This window comes from Cryptomeria japonica, chromosome 6 (assembly GCF_030272615.1).
Source record: "Cryptomeria japonica chromosome 6, Sugi_1.0, whole genome shotgun sequence".
In the NCBI taxonomy this organism is placed as follows: Eukaryota; Viridiplantae; Streptophyta; class Pinopsida; order Cupressales; family Cupressaceae; genus Cryptomeria; species Cryptomeria japonica.
Window position 1 is genome coordinate 199,701,647 of NC_081410.1, and position 18,133 is coordinate 199,719,779.

An 18,133-nucleotide genomic window follows, 5' to 3' on the forward strand; every position below is an offset into this window, starting at 1 on the left:
ATGCAACACCAATATAAAAGCATCATGTGCATATCAACGTTAACCACACAGTACAACCTTAATATGAATTGATATTTATGCAATTGATTTGTATACATATTCTTGTTTATATAAAAATTTGTAGTATGACTATATGTGCATAATGTTTTTCTGTTGGTGTTGCATTATGTACATAAAGCTACTTTTTATTAAAGTTCTATGGTGACCTAGTGTGAATTAGGCTTGTATTTAAAGCTACTTTTTATTAAATTCGTATGGTGGCCTAATGTGAATTAGGCTTTAACATGCATAATACTTTTATATTGGCATTGCATCAATGTGTATATAAAACTCCATTTTATTAAAGTTGTATGATGACCTAATATGAATTACGCTTTGACATTTATGCAATTCACTTGTATATGTATTCTTGTTTATTTAAAATTTATGTTATGACTGTATCATTTGTAAATTGAATTTGTATGGTGTATGTCATATACTTGTGTGCATTAGTTTTAAATGGTATTTAGTTTTAGGTGGTTAATTTGTATTCCATATACACAATACAAATTCAATTTATGAGTGTGATGTCATCAACATAAATTGTATATAAATAAGAATATGTATATAAGTCAATTGCATAAAAGTCAAAGCCTAATTCACATTAGGTCGTCAAATAACTTTAATAAAAAGTAGCTAAGACAACATATGAGATATATTCCACATATGTTGTACTTTTTTAAGTTACACATGTTATGTACTCATAACATAAATTTTATACAAACAAGAATATGTATATAAATCAATTGTATAAATGTCAAAAGGTCAACATACCATTGTACTAAGAAATAGTGTTATGTACACACTTGATGCAACATCAACATAAATGCATTATGCACATATACACATTGGTCATATAATATAACGTTAATATGAAGTGATATTTATGTATTGACTTGTATACATATTCTAGTATGTATAATATGAATACTATGATTATATCGCGTGTAAGTTTGAATTTGTATGGTGTATACTGAATACAAATAAAGCACATACAACTCGTTGATATAAATACCATTTAATCCTAATGCACACAAGTGTGTAACTTGAATTTGTATGATTTATATGGAATACAAATCAATCACATACAACTCAATGATATAAATACCATTCAATTCTAATACACAAGTGCATAAGATACACCATGCAAATTCAATTTACACGTGATATAATCATAACATAATTTTTATATACACACATCAATTGCATAAATGTCAATTCATATTAAGGTTGAGTTGTGTAGCCAATTCATACATGTGCATATGCTTTTATGTTGGTGTTGCATTAAGTGTGTACATAAAGCTACTTTTTATCAAAGTTTGATGGTGACTTAATGTGAATTAGGCTTGCATATAAAACTAATTTTTATTAAATTTGTATGGTGACCTAATGGGAACTAGGCTTTGACATTCATGCAATGACTTATATACATATTCTTCTTTATATAAATTTATAGTATGTTTGTATTGCATGTAAATTGAAAGCATGCAAAGTCAATTTACACATGCAATATAATCATAACAGATTTTATATAAACAAGAATATGTATAAAAGTCAAATGCATAAATTCCAATTCATATTAAGATGTACATGGCTAATGTGTACATATGCATAATACTTTTATATTGGTGTTGCATCAATGTGCATATAAAGCTACTTTTTATTGAAGTTGTATGATGACCAAATATGAATTAGGCTTTGGGATTTATGCAATTCACTTGTATATATATTCTTGTTTATAAAAAATTTATGTTATGATTACATCATATGTATAAATTGAATTTGTATGGTGTATGTTATATGTGCATGTGCATCAAATTGGAATGGTATTTATATCATTGAGTTGGATTTGATTGATCTATATTCTATATGCACCATACTATTTCAATTTATACACGTGATGTCATCAACATAAATTGTATATATAAATAAGAATATGTATAGAAGTCAACTAAATAAATGTCATAGCCTATTTTACATTAGGTCACCATACAACTTTAATTAAAGTAGCTTTGTACACACTTGATGCAACAACATACAATATATATTCCACATATAGCATACTCATAATTTACAAATGTGATGTAATTGTAATATAAATTTTATTAAAAACTGTTGTTATATACAATCTTGACACAACGTCAACATAAATGCATTATGCACATTTACACATTGCCCACACAATATAACATTAATATAAATTTTGTATAAATAAGAAAATGTACACAACTCAATTACATAAATGTCAAAGCCTGGTCCACATTAGGTCACCATACAACCTTAATAAAAAGTAGCTCTATGTACACTTGATGTAAGACAAACATAAAAGAAACATAAAAGCATTATGCACATACAAATTGGCCACACAATACAACCTTAATATGAATTGACATTTATGCAATTGACGTATATTATTGTTTATATTAAATTTATGTTATGATCATATCACGACTATGAATTGAATTAGTATGGTGTATATGGAATACAAATCAATCACATACAATTCAATGATATAAATACCATTCAATTCTAATGCACACAAGATACACCATGCAAATTCAATTTATAAATTTGATGTGATCATAACATAAATAAGAAAATTTAAACAAGTCAATTGCATAAATGTCAAAGCCTAATTGATATTAGGCCACAAAGAGTATATAAATTAAGAGTGTATAAACAATGGGCACACAAAATAACCTTGACATAAATTATCCTCATATACATGACATACAAAATCAATCACATATGACTCAATGAATAAATACCATTCAATCCTAATGCACATGAGCACACAAAGTACACCATACAAATTCAATTCACAAATGTGATGCAATCATAACATAAATCTATTTAAACAAGAATGTATCATGCCAAAGAGTGTTATACACACAATGGCACCCCATACAACTTCAATTGATAATTAGCCCTATTTATTCATTATGGGGAGTGTTATGCACACAACTCAATGACATACACAACATTCATCCATAATATGAACTAGAGCAATTTATGTTTCATATGAATCAATCACATGTACCCAACTTAATAACATACATATTACCAATACTAATGCACACAAACACTCTAAGCACACCTATATAAGTTTGATTTACACTTGATGCAACACCATATATGTATGCCATACAACCTTGGTACACCCTTTATTCAACCCTAAAGCACACGAGGTCATTAGACACACAATGCAATTTTACTATTTTACACATAATATTCAACTCAAATAGATAACATATTATAAAATTTATTTACAATAAATAAAATAAACTCTATATTTATAATAAAATAGGCAAATTAAAAAGATTAACCCATGTCAATAAAGCTTGCATACGTAACGTAATCATACTAATGTATATTTTCTCAAAACTTACTTCAAAATGTAATATTCACATAAACAAGCTAAATTACAATCATATTTTACAAGAACAATGTGGCTAAGAAAACATTAAAATAAATTAGGTATTCATGTATTTTGTCATTTATTTCCCTAAGTAATACTTATATAAACTTAAAACTTAACCATCCACGAGAACTATTTAACAAATATAAAATTTTATAATTATTTAAATGGCTATCAGCTAATTAATTTAATTACTTTGATTAAAAATTAAAAATATATAATATTAAAAGATATATCAATTAATTATGAAACTTAACAATTAATGCCAAATTTGATGGGCATTTAATGTTAAATAATTTTAATTGAAAATTAACAATTAATTTTTATTAACTTTTAACACATGTTTGACAATTAATTTTTATTAACTTTTAACACATGTTTAACAATTAATTTTAATTAACTTTTAACACATGTTTAGCTGGCATAAAACTTATTATCATTTAAATAAATCACAACAATAATATTTTTAACCAACTTATTAAAAAAAACCAAAACAAAAAAAAAAATGGTAGTAGAGAAACAAGAGACTCTCAAAGATGTCCATGGCCATCTTTGAGAGTTTTGGGAGGGGTATTTCTACCCTCCCTCAAAAAAAAAAAGGTGTACATTTATTAATTATAATTGTTGATGAATGTTTACAATAAATAAAAGTAATCAATTCAAAATGAATGTTACATATTTTGTACTTCTATTCCACTATTAAACAATACCATAAGTTGATCCCTTAATAGGAGTTATGTTCATGTTCTCATTGTTGTGAACAACTCCTCCAACGAATCCGCTGTGTTCAAGCTCTCACTTGTCAAAACCTTTTTTTAAACTGTCACTATCATGCAAAACAAATATAAATTAATGGATAGAAACCTTCTCAAGTCTAAATTTTATTTCATACAATTCAGGTAGAATCCTGCAGGTTGTACCAATTTGCAAAACCTAGATAAACGTCGAAAATTTCCAGAAGGGTGAATTTTTACTTATATAATCTAAATAAAATCTTACATTGAAAATTTCACTCAACTCCAATAAGATTCTAAACAAGTTTATTATTGTGCAAATTCTCATTAGTATGTTGTAGAAAGATGAACATAAATTAACAGTCATTAAATTTCAAAAGAGTTAATTTTCACTTCATATAATTCAAATAAATCATACACATTAAAAATTTCAAAATTTCTAGCATACTTCCTAATATAGACATTTCAAAAATAATATTCATTTAAAAATATTAGGAAGTTTCTCTTAACTTGAGAAATAAAAATAGATCACAACAAATTGTTGAGAGTTTTAAGACAATAATTAATGAGGGTATGAAGGCATCAAATATTAAAAAGTGAAATATATTTGAAGATGTACTGAATACTCTATTGGATCTTCTTTGCGATACTGTATTGAATACTGAAGGTCTTCTTTATGATATTTTATTTATTAATGCCTTTGCTAATGTCTATGTGATAATTTTTTTAACAATATTCTATTCTGTTATAATTTGCACATTCCCTATATCAGGATACTTTGCAAATGCCTAATTGATATTGGTATACTAGTGATGCAGGGGTGCCTGACAAAGTGGGATGAATGGGCAGGAGTCACAAAGTTTGATTGCAGATTTAATACAAAAACAGAGTAATATGCAGGGTATAGCATTGAATTTGAAAATGATATGCAGAGTTTATAGCAGAGCCAAAAGAAATTGGCTTCCAAAGTGGGATGAATGCGCAGGAGTCCCAAAGTTTGATTGCACATTTAATACAAAAACAGAGTAATATACAGAGTATGGCATTGAATTTGAAAATGATATGCAGAGTTTAGAGCAGAGCCAAAAGAAATTCTTTGTCGTCATTTTGACAGTGCTGTAAGGAATTGAAGATAATTAAAAAACAAAAATAAAGCACAAGCAGGTGTTGCGCTGAAGAAGAGTTTGGGCAAACGAAGAGAGGCCCGAAATTAAGACACATTGAGAGTTTTAAAAGTTGCAGAAGATGCACTGGAGAAGGAGAGAAGAAAGAGAGAGAAATCATGTTTTAAAAATCTGCAGAGGTGAATGCGTGGGAAGAGAGTGAGTTGTAATTTGAGAAGACTTTAAAAACAAAAATAAATACAGATTGCAGGAGAAGTGTGCAGCAGTTTAGATGTGGCATATTTTCAAAGAAAGATGACAAACAACACAGATGGAAATTAATAAGAATAAAAATTGCAGATTTAAGTTGACAGTAGGGGGCATTGAGGTAGGTGTGGAACAGAGAAGAAAACAACAGGAAGTTAAGAGAAACATATAAGCTAGTTTTTGCAGTCCATGAGATTTATCTCAAAAGTTTTTGAAAAAAACTGTTTGAATTTTGTAATAAATTTTGAAATACAATATGATTTATGATTCCAAAAATCAAACTCACAGTTTTAAATATAATCAAATCAAATTTAGTTTAAAATCATGTGGAAGAGTGGTGCTCTTTTTAAATTTTAATATGCCACAGTTGAAGCCAGATCAATTTAAACTTTCAGAGATCTATTGTAACTTTCAGGCTATTGTGCATTTATATTTTTTGTTTCCTAAAATTGCAATCTCACTCTTCAAGTCCTGAAATCTGAGGCACGATATAACCAGTATGTTGATTCAACACAACTGTAAAATGTGTTTTGCAGGTTAAACTACCTGGTAATGTCATTTGTAAATATAGATCTATAACCTAAGACCAAACAAGGTTTATGTTTGATACCTTTTAAGTTTATTTTGTCATGTCCTTTCTGGAATAAAGATTTAAGCTTGTCTGGGGAAGAACAAAGAACTAGGACCATTTTAATTGTAATTATAAGTCTACAGCCAAAAAATTGATACTGATTATTAACAAACACAGAGATGAGATCTATCTGGGAAAAGCAAGATTAATATTTTCTTTGTGCTAAAATTGAACGCTAAATTTAGTGTGCTACTTTTAAAACCAAACTTTGATTGCATCTGTGTCTGTAACTATATATTATGTAGTCTTGAGTCATACAGCAGCATAATAAGTTCTTTTATAGTGACTGCGAAGGTCTGGGCTTCCACCAGATGCGTTGAAAAGTTTATGGTCAGTAAAGAATGCCGAGCTAAGAGTGGACACGGGATTTTGGTTTTCTGGTGGACAAGAAGAACAAGTTTTGATTAGAGATTAAAATAAAGGAATAGAGCACTATGAAGAGGAAGAGATTAAAAGAAGGGGTGGGCGCAGTAGCTGGAAGATGAAATAATTAGCTGGAACAGAATATAGCCCATGGCTTGACAAAGACTTTTCAAGAGAAGGAATAAAAACTAAATTTACTTGCAATGTTTATATTTTCATTAGTGTAGTATAAATATGGATCATCAATTGTATTTGATTTTATAAGATAATGATATCCTTTTATGTTGGTTCTTTGAGTTAATGAACAAACATTAGTGTTGTTGGATGCTTGGTTTGGTGATCTGATAAGATACCCGGACCTTGTCTGCATTACTAGTCAAACCTATGCCATTAGCACAACTACCTTCCCACAAATAACTTGCACACAGTCTATGCCAAAAAGTTCCCATGCTTGTGTAGAAGATGGTGTCTGCAATTTGTATTTTCATTGACTCTATGTTGTAATGTGCTAATCAAAATGGGAGGTGCAAAGCATGGAAGAGGATCTACAGAGCAAGGAGATGGAGAAGGTGTCAATCATGCTTGGGTTGCAGATCATGGAAGAGGATCTAAAGGGTCCTCTGCGCAATGGAGTTACACTTCCCCAACAGAACCATGAAGAAGCATTTGAACAGTAACTTGCAATACGATATCACAAAGAAGGCCTTCAGTATCCAATATATGAAGGCAAATGAAGATGTATTGGATGCTGAAGGTCTTATTTGTGATACTGAAGATCTTCTTTGTGATACTTTATTTATTGATGCCTTTGCTAATGCCTATGTGAGTATTTTTCCAACAAAATTCCATTCAGTTATAATTTACACATTCCATATATCAGCAGACTTACAAATGCCTAATTGATATTATCCAGTCACGATATGGGTATACTAGTCAAACTGACGCAGGAGCATCCCTGGGAAAACTCATCCTGCATCACCTAAACTTGTTTCAGGGGATGTTAGGAGGAAAGTATCTTTTAGGACTGGCTTTTTTTGAGATGGTCTTGTTTTAAATTAGCATTTATGATCTCTTCTGTTCAAAAGTTAAATGTACTTCAAGTGTATACCTAGCCATCCTCTCTTCGATATACTCAAATGTGCAGTTGTGATACTGAAGGTCTTCTTTGTGATAATTTATTTATTGATGCCTTTGCTAATGCCTATGTGAGTTATTTTTCAACAAAATTCCATTCAGTTATAATTTGCACATTCCATATATCAGCATACTTACAAGTTACAAATGCCTAATTGATATTATCCAATCACGATATGGGTATGCTAGTCAAACTGATGCAGGAGCATCCCTAGGAAAACTCATCCTGCATCACCTAAACTTGTTTCAGGGGAGGTTAAGAGGAAAGTATCTTTTAGGACTGGCTTTTTTTGAGATGGTCTTGTTTTAAATTAGCATTTATGATCTCTTCTGTTCAAAAGTTAAATGTACTTCAAGTGTGTACCTACCCATCCTCTCTTTGATATACTCAAATGTGCAGTTGTGACAGTCCTAATCTCTAATGGACTGAGTATTGGATGATCCAGTAGTAGTGATGGTTGGTGGTTAAGGCCATGGCAATGCAAAGTGTATACTTTCATCTTGGCTGTACCATTGGACAGGATCACTAGACCGTTAAAGTCTTCTATGATGTTAAAATGTGTGAAAGCTTTAAGTTCTAAGGAGTTTTAATATCATTGATGTACCTTGTAAGAGAGCAGGGAAAATATTCTTGATCGTATAAATGGATGTTTGGTAAACAATACCCTCTTGGTATTTGGTATGTTTAGAAGCATTTCTTGATTTCTCAAATTAAATACTCTCTATCCGAATTCCTTGTGTTTCATACCATATTTTGATATAACTTATGTTAAGCAAATTGATAGAGAATGATTGTCATCATAAATATCTGTGCAGATATAGACTAGACTGTACAGTGGATTAGCATCTACTGTGGACTGTTCGGTGGACTCTCTTACTTTGGAAAAGTACTGTAGTAAAACTCTATCAGAGGGCTGTGTAATATCAATTGGGAATATTATGAAGCTCTAGACCACTTGGAGTTTGGAAGTATTATGCAACTTCTAATCAGGGTTCCTACTTACATGTAAAATTGAACTATAAGTCCATAGAGGACTCACAATTCATTTGAAGAGAGTGATTTTGGTTTAAAGTGAATGATAGTACAAGACAAATTAAAGATCAAGACAAGGTTGTGCTGGAATAAATATTGTAACGTGGAAGGCAAAATAGGCACAGGGGAGAAGTGGAAAGGAAGAGGGAAGATGAGAGGGATGCGTGGAAGTTCCAGTGAGAGATTTCTGTAATATCACTCCACACATTCCAAAAATAGTAAATATGCTCAAAGGTGGCCGCATTCCTCCCCTTGCAAGCCTACCGTCATTTGGGGAAGTAAAGATGATAAAATCTAAAGTGAGGGAAGTATGATGGAATTTTATCAGGTGATTTTGACTAGGCTTTTGACAGCAGGGATCAGATGAATGGCCAGAGGATACGGGAAAGTTTTTGTGATTTCATCTTTGTAAGGAGGATAAGAACAACCAAGAGGCTTTGAAAGTGTCAGTGTAGCAATGATTGTAGATGCTAATGATATAGCTTTGAGGAAGTACAATTGGTGATGTTGTAATTCCTCTTCCTAGGTCAGGAAAAATTTACCCTAAAAATGAAATTGCTGAAACATTTCATAATCTAGCAGGAAAGGATTCAGTTAATTTGCAAGATAGCTCACCTAATGTGAAGGAATATTCAATAATGAGTTTGGCAAGAGGATATAGGAGATTAATCCAGAAGCCAATTGATTGTATGTGGAATATCATTAAGTATGAGAACCCCAACAATAATGTGTTTTAGAAGGTGACAAAGCAATTCCTTTTGTAAAGACTACTATAGTAAAGGAAAAGGACTGTAAACACTAGAAATCTCTAATCACAAGGGAATACAGCTATTTTATGCTAACGTTGTGCTGGGGAGTTTGGGACAATCATCAAGGAGCTTCCATAGAATTTAAGGGTTTGGGGTAAATTATTGAGATTCCAGTAAACCCTGATATGTTCTATAATTGCCCTCATAGAGGTAAATATCAAATGTTTATGATGAGATATTCTCAGACTTTGGTCAACTCCCTCTAAATCATCCTGCTCTACCATAGTTGAATTTTTTTTTTATGGAAGAAGATTTAATTGGTGTTGTATTGAATGAATGTGAAATGTTAAGGATGGAGGCATCTATAATAATCCCAAGAGCTCTATGAGGATGGCAGAGGTGTTGTTAATGTTTCTCAATAGTGTTTTGAAGGACTCTACCAAGATCAAGAGTTTAATGATCCAAGGAAGAACAAGTGTAAAAAGGGAGCATCAATTTCAACTCCTCGCTTTGTTGGCCTTGTAAGAGTTATCAAAGACAAGTTTCTAAAGAGTGTCTGGACTTTGCAGAATGTCACAAGGCATTTCAATCAACAGATGTCTTCGATTTCAGGCCTGATAAACAGCTAGTTGCTGCCAACTCGAGGAAAATTGAAAAGGATAGTAGTCTACCATGAGGACAATGTTGAAGGTTTTGAAAAAATACACCAAACACAATACAATTTTAAGAGATATGCTTCAATGGCAGTGTTCAGTCAACAGTAATGACATATGCATGAAGGGTTACTAGTGAACAAGTGCGAGTCCATGAGAAAAACATTGATAGACTTATCCTGTGCTATTATTGGTATAAAAATATATACAAAGCCTTTTTAATCATGATAAGCCATAAACTCTGTACAAGCCGGTGAAACAAAGGCCTACAACCAAAGGGGCAGTCAGCATAGAAGGAGATGAATTCTATGTGGAAATTCTATTGCAGTCACTGATTATTAATCTCCTATTTCATAAAAATTATTTAACTGCTGAAAATGAATTTACAGCTGAATATCGAAAAATAACACAACTGCAACTTCACTAAAAATACGGAAAGAAATAAGCAACACAAGGACACAATATTTTTGGACAATCGTCCCTGGAAAAACCCCTAAGGGAAAACCAGTTCTATTGATGGAAAATATATTAATCTTCAGCAATATAAGAATTACAAAAGAATTCCTTGCCTCTTACTGGCAGAACTCCGACAAACTCCTAATATCTCCTGCTGATATCCTCCACTACTATATCAACGCTATCACTGCGCCTCTTGCTAACACTGCAAGACTATTTGCTATCACTGCAAATTCTTCTCAAGACTTCTTGTTTTCCAAATGACCCATGACCCCTTTTTATACTACTCTGTTGGAAAACCAACGGCCAAGATTAATTCAAACCAACGGCTGAGATTAAGACAACTCAATAACCAATAACTAATTTTGGCTATGAGGTGTCACCTAAAAAGAGCCACTATTAAATAACAATTGTTTTTATCCTAACAATACTTGTTTTACAAAAACAACCATTTTCTAATTCTAGGTCAGGACGAACAGCTGTCCAAAACTACCCATAACCAATGTTGTTATTTCTGGGTAAGGACGAACAACTGTCCAAGCTACCCATAATTAACACTCCCTCTTAGTGAGGAAGCTGTTCTGCACGACACCCATCTTATCTCTAAAGAAGATGAATTTTGCCTTCCCCAATGCCTTTGTTAGAATGTCTGCTACCTGCTCCTCTGTAGGTATGTATTGTAGCTGAACAATCCCCCTCTGTACACAATCCCTGATGAAGTGATACCTGATGTCTATATGTTTCGATCTATCGTGAAACACTGGATTCTCAGTCAACTTGATGCAACTCTGATTGTCGCAGTGTATCACCGTAGTCTCAACCTTCTGACCAAACAAGCCTACTAGCAACTTCCGAAGCCATATAGCTTCACACGTCGCCATGCTGGCTGCTATGTATTCTGCTTCTGATGAACTCAAGGCCACAGATTTTTGTTTCCTGCTGAACCACGAAACAACTCCTGATCCCAAGCTGAAACAACATCCTGAAGTACTCCTTTTGTCCGTTGTACTGCCTGCCCAATCTGCATCAGTATAGCCAATCAACTTGATACCTTCACCTCGAACATATCTGATCCCATACTCAACTGTACCATGAAGATAACGCAACACATGCTTAGCCGCCGTCCAATGCACTCTCTTTGGCTCTACCATGAACTGACTAAGAGAGTTTACTGCAAAGGCTATATCTGGCCTAGTGTTGACCAAATACATGAGCGAACCAATCAACTGCCTGTATAGGGTGGGATCAACATCCTTTTCCTTGGATGCATCTACCTTCCTCCAATTAGTGATCATGGGTGTAGACATGGCTTTGTAATCTTCCATCTCGAATCTCTTCAAGATTTCAATGCAATATTTCCCTTGACCAAGGAAAATCTCTCCATCAGTCTGCCACACCTCCATGCCTAGAAAGTAGTGCATAAGTCCCAAATTCTTTATCTCAAACTCTTCTGCAAGGTCTCTCTTGCAATCCTCTATGAGCCCTAGCGCACCAGTAAGAAACAAGTCATCCACATATAGAACAAGAATGAGAACCTCACCCCCAACCACCAAGTAGTAGAGGTTCGCATCAGCCTCACTCTTCACAAAGCCCATTTCCTGCAAGTATGTATCAATGCGCTCATACCACACTCTGGGAGCCTGCTTGAGTCCGTATAAGGCTTTCTTTAATCTGCACACGTGGGTCTCTTTGTTGTGTGCTACAAAGCCTTCTGGTTGTTCTATGTATACCTCCTCCTTCAGTTCTCCATTAAGGAATGTTGTCTTGACATCCATTTGATGGATCTGCCATCCCATCTGTGCTGCAAATGAGATTATAGCTCGTATAGAAGTATACCTGGCCACAGGAGCAAATGTCTCCTCATAGTCTATTCCCTCCTTTTGAGAGAACCCCTTGGCCACAAACCTCGCCTTATATTTCTCGATGCTACCATCTGCACCATGCTTTATCTTGAAGATCCAGCGCGATCCAACTACTGCTCTATTAGTTGGTCTAGGCACTACCTCCCATACATCATTCTGCATTATTGAGTTATATTCCTCAACCATAGCATCTCGCCATACCTGATGCTTTGCAGCTTCTTGATAGCTAGAAAGTTCACTATCTACCAACTGGTTGACTAATGCCACATAGTCATTGAACTTGGTTGGTTGTCTCCTCTATCTTGTACTCTTCCTAGGAGCTCCCACAGACTCCTGAGTATCCCTTTGTATGTCTTGAACCTCATGGTTCCTACTGCCAACTGTAGAGGATGAAATATCAACCTCTATATCATCTAGATGCATATCCTGCTGCACCAGTTGCTCCATACTTTGTGAATCTTCACTACCTGAGTCTATGCTTGTACTAGTAACTGTACTTGAGCTTTGATGTCCTTGACTTGGACTTGGAGCTTTCATTGGCTGCTCACTCCGATCATCTGCTGGCAAATCTCTGGATCTTCTAAACGCCTTGTCCTCCATGAACTTGACATCGCGTCTGACAATAATTCTTCTGGTCCCTGGAATGAACATCCTATATGCCTTTGAAGTTTCACTATACCCAACAAAGTACCCCTTCTCTGCAGTCTGATCTAACTTGGTACGTGTGTCTCCAAGAATAAGGCAATATGCCAAACTCCCAAATATCCTGAAGTGACCAACATCTGGCTTCTTCCCCGTGAAAGCCTCCTCTGGTGTCATTTTCCCTAGTACCTTGTGTGGAACCCTATTCTGAATGTAGACTGCTGTACTACACGCTTCTGCCCATAAGTAGCGGGGCATGTCCTGGTCATGTAGCATGGCCCTTGCTGCCTCCGAAATAGAATAGTTCTTCCTCTCAGCAACTCCATTCTGCTGTGGATTGTAAGGAACAGTCCACTCTCTCTTGATTCCTTCTCTAGTACAGAAATCCTGGAAGTCATTTCCCTTGTACTCGCCTCCATTGTCTGACCGAAGAACCTTTATCTTCCTTCCTGTTGAGTTCTCCACAAGAGCCTTGAACCCTTGGAAGCGACTGAAAACCTCATCCTTGGTCTTCAAGAAGTATATCCAGGTCTTCCTGGAGAAATCATCAATAAAGGTAACATAATACTCATATCCTCTGAGAGACTTTGTCGACATTGGTCCACATACATCTGAATGTACTAGATCAAGAACACCCGTAGATCTGGTGTCACTCCTTGGAAAAGATGCTTTCACAAACTTTCCCAACACACATCCCTTACATACATCATCATGCTCTGTGCTCACCTCTGGAACGCCTATCACCGTCTCACGAAGCAATCTAAGTGCTCCATGATGTATATGGCCCATCCTCCTATGCCATAGCTCTCCAAGATCTCTAGGGTTACTGCTACTCATGAGTGCCTTAGGAGTATCAAACTGCAACCTATAAAGGCGACCACTCCTAACTCCAATAGATACAGGTGATTTCCAATCTTTATGCTTAATCAAAACATGCATCCCTCTAAAGAGAACATTATACCCTTTATCTTGAAGGACAGATACAGAAACCAAATTCATACCTAAGCCTGGCACATGCAACACATCATGAAGAGGAATTACCTTTCCATTCTCCCTCTGAAGCTGAACAGTCCCTTTCCCAACTGAGTTGAGCTTGGACAAGTTCCCCATAGAGATCTGGATTCTGGTGTTCTCCTCCTTGTAGCTGGAGAAGTACTCTCGAACTCCTGTCATATGAAATGATGCCCCACTGTCTATATACTAGACACTCTGTGAGGTTGAGCTAATCATACAAGCTATGAGTGCAAACTCATCCTCCAATCTACTAGAGAGCTCCTCTGCACTTGCTGAAGCTGCCACTTGGTTCTTTCCCTTCTTATCTTTCTTCCTTTGTGGGCAATCGCTGACATAGTGGCCAAACTCGTGACAACCAAAGCACTTGACCTTAGATAGGTCCTTCTTCTTCTTTTCAATTTGTGAATTTGCTCCTTTGCTAGATCCCTTCTTTGTTTTCCCCTTTCCCACTAGGGCAACATTTTCTTGTTCTACCTCACTTTTCTGACTCTTATTGTTGGCTCCATTGACAAGGCTTAGTCTAAGCTCCTCCTAAGTGAAATCACTCCAAAGTCGATCCCAACTTGGTAAGGTGTCTCGTCCATTAATAACTTGAACAAAGACATCCCACTGCTTAGAAAACCCATTTAGGGCTATTCTTACTAGCTCGTCTTCATTTGGCTTATCTCCAACAGCTGCTAACTCGTCCTTGACAAGTCTAAGTCTGGTGAGGTAACTTGTAACATCTTCTCCCTTGTTCATCCGGGTATTCCTCAATTTTTCTCTGAGAATCAGCTTCCGGTTAGTGGTAGCATTCTGGTACAGATTCAGAATGGCGTCCCACATTTTCTTCGCTGTATCTAACTCTGCGATATGTGGAACAACATGGTCCTTGACACCATCAAGGATTATCCTCCTCGCCTTGGCATCATCCTTCTTGTATGCTGCAAGTTGTACTGGATCTGTAGGTACAGCTACAGTACTGGTAACATATTCCTTGATACCATTCTCTTCCAGTAATAAAGAAATTCTAGCTTTCCAGACACCAAAATTTGAGGCACCATCCAATCTGTCCTGATCTCTCAAACCTGCTGAGGCCATCTCAAAGAAATAAAGGAAAACAATAACTCAAAAGAGGTCAAACTCAAATTTCTTTCCTTTGCTTAGGGTAAACCTTTTCTACCCTCAACAAAGCTCTGATACCATGTGGAAATTCTATTGCAGTCACTGATTATTAATCTCCTATCTCATAAAAATTATTTAACTGCTAAAAATGAATTTACAGCTGAATATCGAAAAATAACACAACTGCAACTTCACTAAAAATACGGAAAGAAATAAGCAACACAAGGACACAATATTTTTGGACAATCGTCCCTGGAAAAACCCCTAAGGGAAAACCAGTTCTACAGATGGAAAATATATTAATCTTCAGCAATATAAGAATTACAAAAGAATTCCTTGCCTCTTACTGGCAGAACTCCGACAAACTCCTAATATCACCTGCTGATATCCTCCACTGCTATATCAACGCTATCACTGCGCCTCTTGCTAACACTGCAAGACTATTTGCTATCACTGCAAATTCTTCTCAAGACTTCTTGTTTTCCAAATGACCCATGACCCCTTTTTATACTGCTCTGTTGGAAAACCAACGGCCAAGATTAATTCAAACCAACGGCTGAGATTAAGACAACTCAATAACCAATAACTAATTTTGGCTATGAGGTGTCACCTAAAAAGAGCCACTATTAAATAACAATTGTTTTTATCCTAACAATACTTGTTTGACAAAAACAACCATTTTCTAATTCTAGGTCAGGACGAACAGCTGTCCAAAACTACCCATAACCAATGCTGTTATTTCTGGGTAAGGACGAACAGCTATCCAAGCTACCCATAATTAACATTCTAGTGAGGGAAGAACAGCAGAGAGGGCTCTAAAAGGTCTATCATAGCAGAAGTAGAGGCCAAACAATGACAATCTATAGACCTGTAGAACCAAGTGACAGTCATCTAAAGATAAGTTTGGAAAGTGTCAAATAATTCACCAGCCTTGGTGTAGAGGACATTTAACAGAGAATTGATAAGACATTGCATAGAGTAATGTACAGGAGTAAGATTTGATTTTGAGCCATTATAACAGCTATTGACAGAGGATGAATCCCTGCAGCAAAATTGTATTGATTCACTGGCAACTATCAATAAAATATTTTTGAAAATCTTCCAATTGCAAATTGTGTAAATTTGTGGTTGCTGCACAATTCAACAGTCTGGTAAGAATCTTTGAATTTTGAGCTGCATCACAAACCTATGCCATTAGCAAAACTACTTTCCCATAAATTATGTCATTAGCAAAACTACTTTACCACAAATTACTCGCACATTGTCTATGCAAAAAAGTTCCCATGCATGTGTACAAGATGGTGTCTGCAATTTGTATTTTTATTGACTGCATGTTGTAATGTTCTAATCAAAATGCGAGGTGCAGAGCATGGAAGAGGATCTACAGAGAAAGAAGAAGGAGAAGGTGTCAATCATGCTAGAGTTGCAGATCATGGAAGAGGATTTATAGGGCCCTCTGCATAATGGAGTTACACTTCTACAACGGAACCATGAAGAAGCATTTGAACAGTCTCATCCAAGCGCAGCCAAGTTTTCAAACAGAAATTGTGAATTTATGCTGAGTCGCACACTTTAATTTTTTCTCAATAATTAAGTGCTAATTTCTTGCATGAGTAAACTTGCAAGCCCTTTTGACTTTGTAAGTACGCATGAGTTTTGCATCTGTCCCATCTAAAATTCCAACTACATCTTACACCCATAGAACATGCTTTTTAACAAACATATTTTTCTAGATGCACATCTCAAATACTCTCTAGACTGCAATAGGCCTCTTATAGTTCAAATTCTAATCTTTTCAATGGCTAGGTAACAATATGGTAATCTTTACATGATTCAAAACTGATTTACAAGTTTGAATTACACAATATGATGATCACAATAAAGTATCACAAAGAAGACCTTCAGTATCCAATATATGAAGACAACAAAAGAAAATATTTGAAGCATTTGTTGGAATAACCGTCTGTAGTCTACATTGCATAGAGAGTCGGTTAATAGGTGTTAAATTAGTGATAATTTGAAGCATTACACAATATGATGATCACAATAAAGTATCACAAAGAAGACTTTCAGTATCCAATATATGAAGACAACAAAAAAAAATATTTGAAGCATTTGTTGGAATAACCGTCTGTAGTCTACATTGCGTAGAGAGTCGGTTAATAGGTGTTAAATTAGTGATAATTTGTTCAGTCCCTTTTCAATCGATGAACCCTAATTTGTTCACTGTTGTTTCAGTCAACAAAGCTTGAATTCATGGTGTGATTCAAGAAGTCCATTTCTGTATACCTCTGTTATGTGAGCACCAAATCTTTCAAATAAAATGCAAAATTTTTATCTGTTAATTTGTTTATGCAGGGCCATATTTTGAATATGTTTTTAGAACCTAGTTCACAATAAAGAGAGACTGTGAGGGCCATGCCATGGATTGTAGATTCAAATTTTCCAAAAATGGCCAGCCAGATGGGTGAACAAGACAAGATGGCGGTCAAGTTTGATAGAGAAAACCTTCATCTGTGGAAGGTTAAGATGAAAATGCTACTCTTGGTAGCAGATCTACCAAGAGCTGCATTCCCTATCACCGGTTTATGCAAGGCCATATTTTGATAGAATAATGATAGAGTCATTCAAAGTCTTGGAGAAGCACCAGTGCCAATTGCACAATAGAGAGGTTGATCAATGCATAGTATGATGAAAAGAATGCCACATGAGAAGATACTAGGGAAATGCAACAGTTGTTTCCCTTTTTGTTTTAAATTAATCATGAACTATAGACTCCTTTGGATACATTCAATAAGTGCATCTGCACAAATTAAGGGGGGAGGATATCACAACCCTCCTTTATCACTTTTTGATTTGATACAACTCTATTATATTTTTGGTTGAGCTATTGAAAATAATTGAATGAATATTATAATTTAAGAATAAATA

General features: G+C 34.9%; 1 long non-coding RNA gene across 1 annotated transcript in view; it reads right to left on the bottom strand.

The window, feature by feature from the left end:
- Positions 1-4,056: 4,056 nt before the first annotated feature.
- Positions 4,057-18,133, bottom strand: part of LOC131063507 (uncharacterized) — a 44,244-nt gene continuing 30,167 nt past the window's right edge. Inside the window, exon 3 of the long non-coding RNA XR_009111081.2 lies at positions 4,057-4,283. This is a non-coding gene — a long non-coding RNA (uncharacterized LOC131063507). The remainder of the gene's footprint in view (positions 4,284-18,133) is intronic.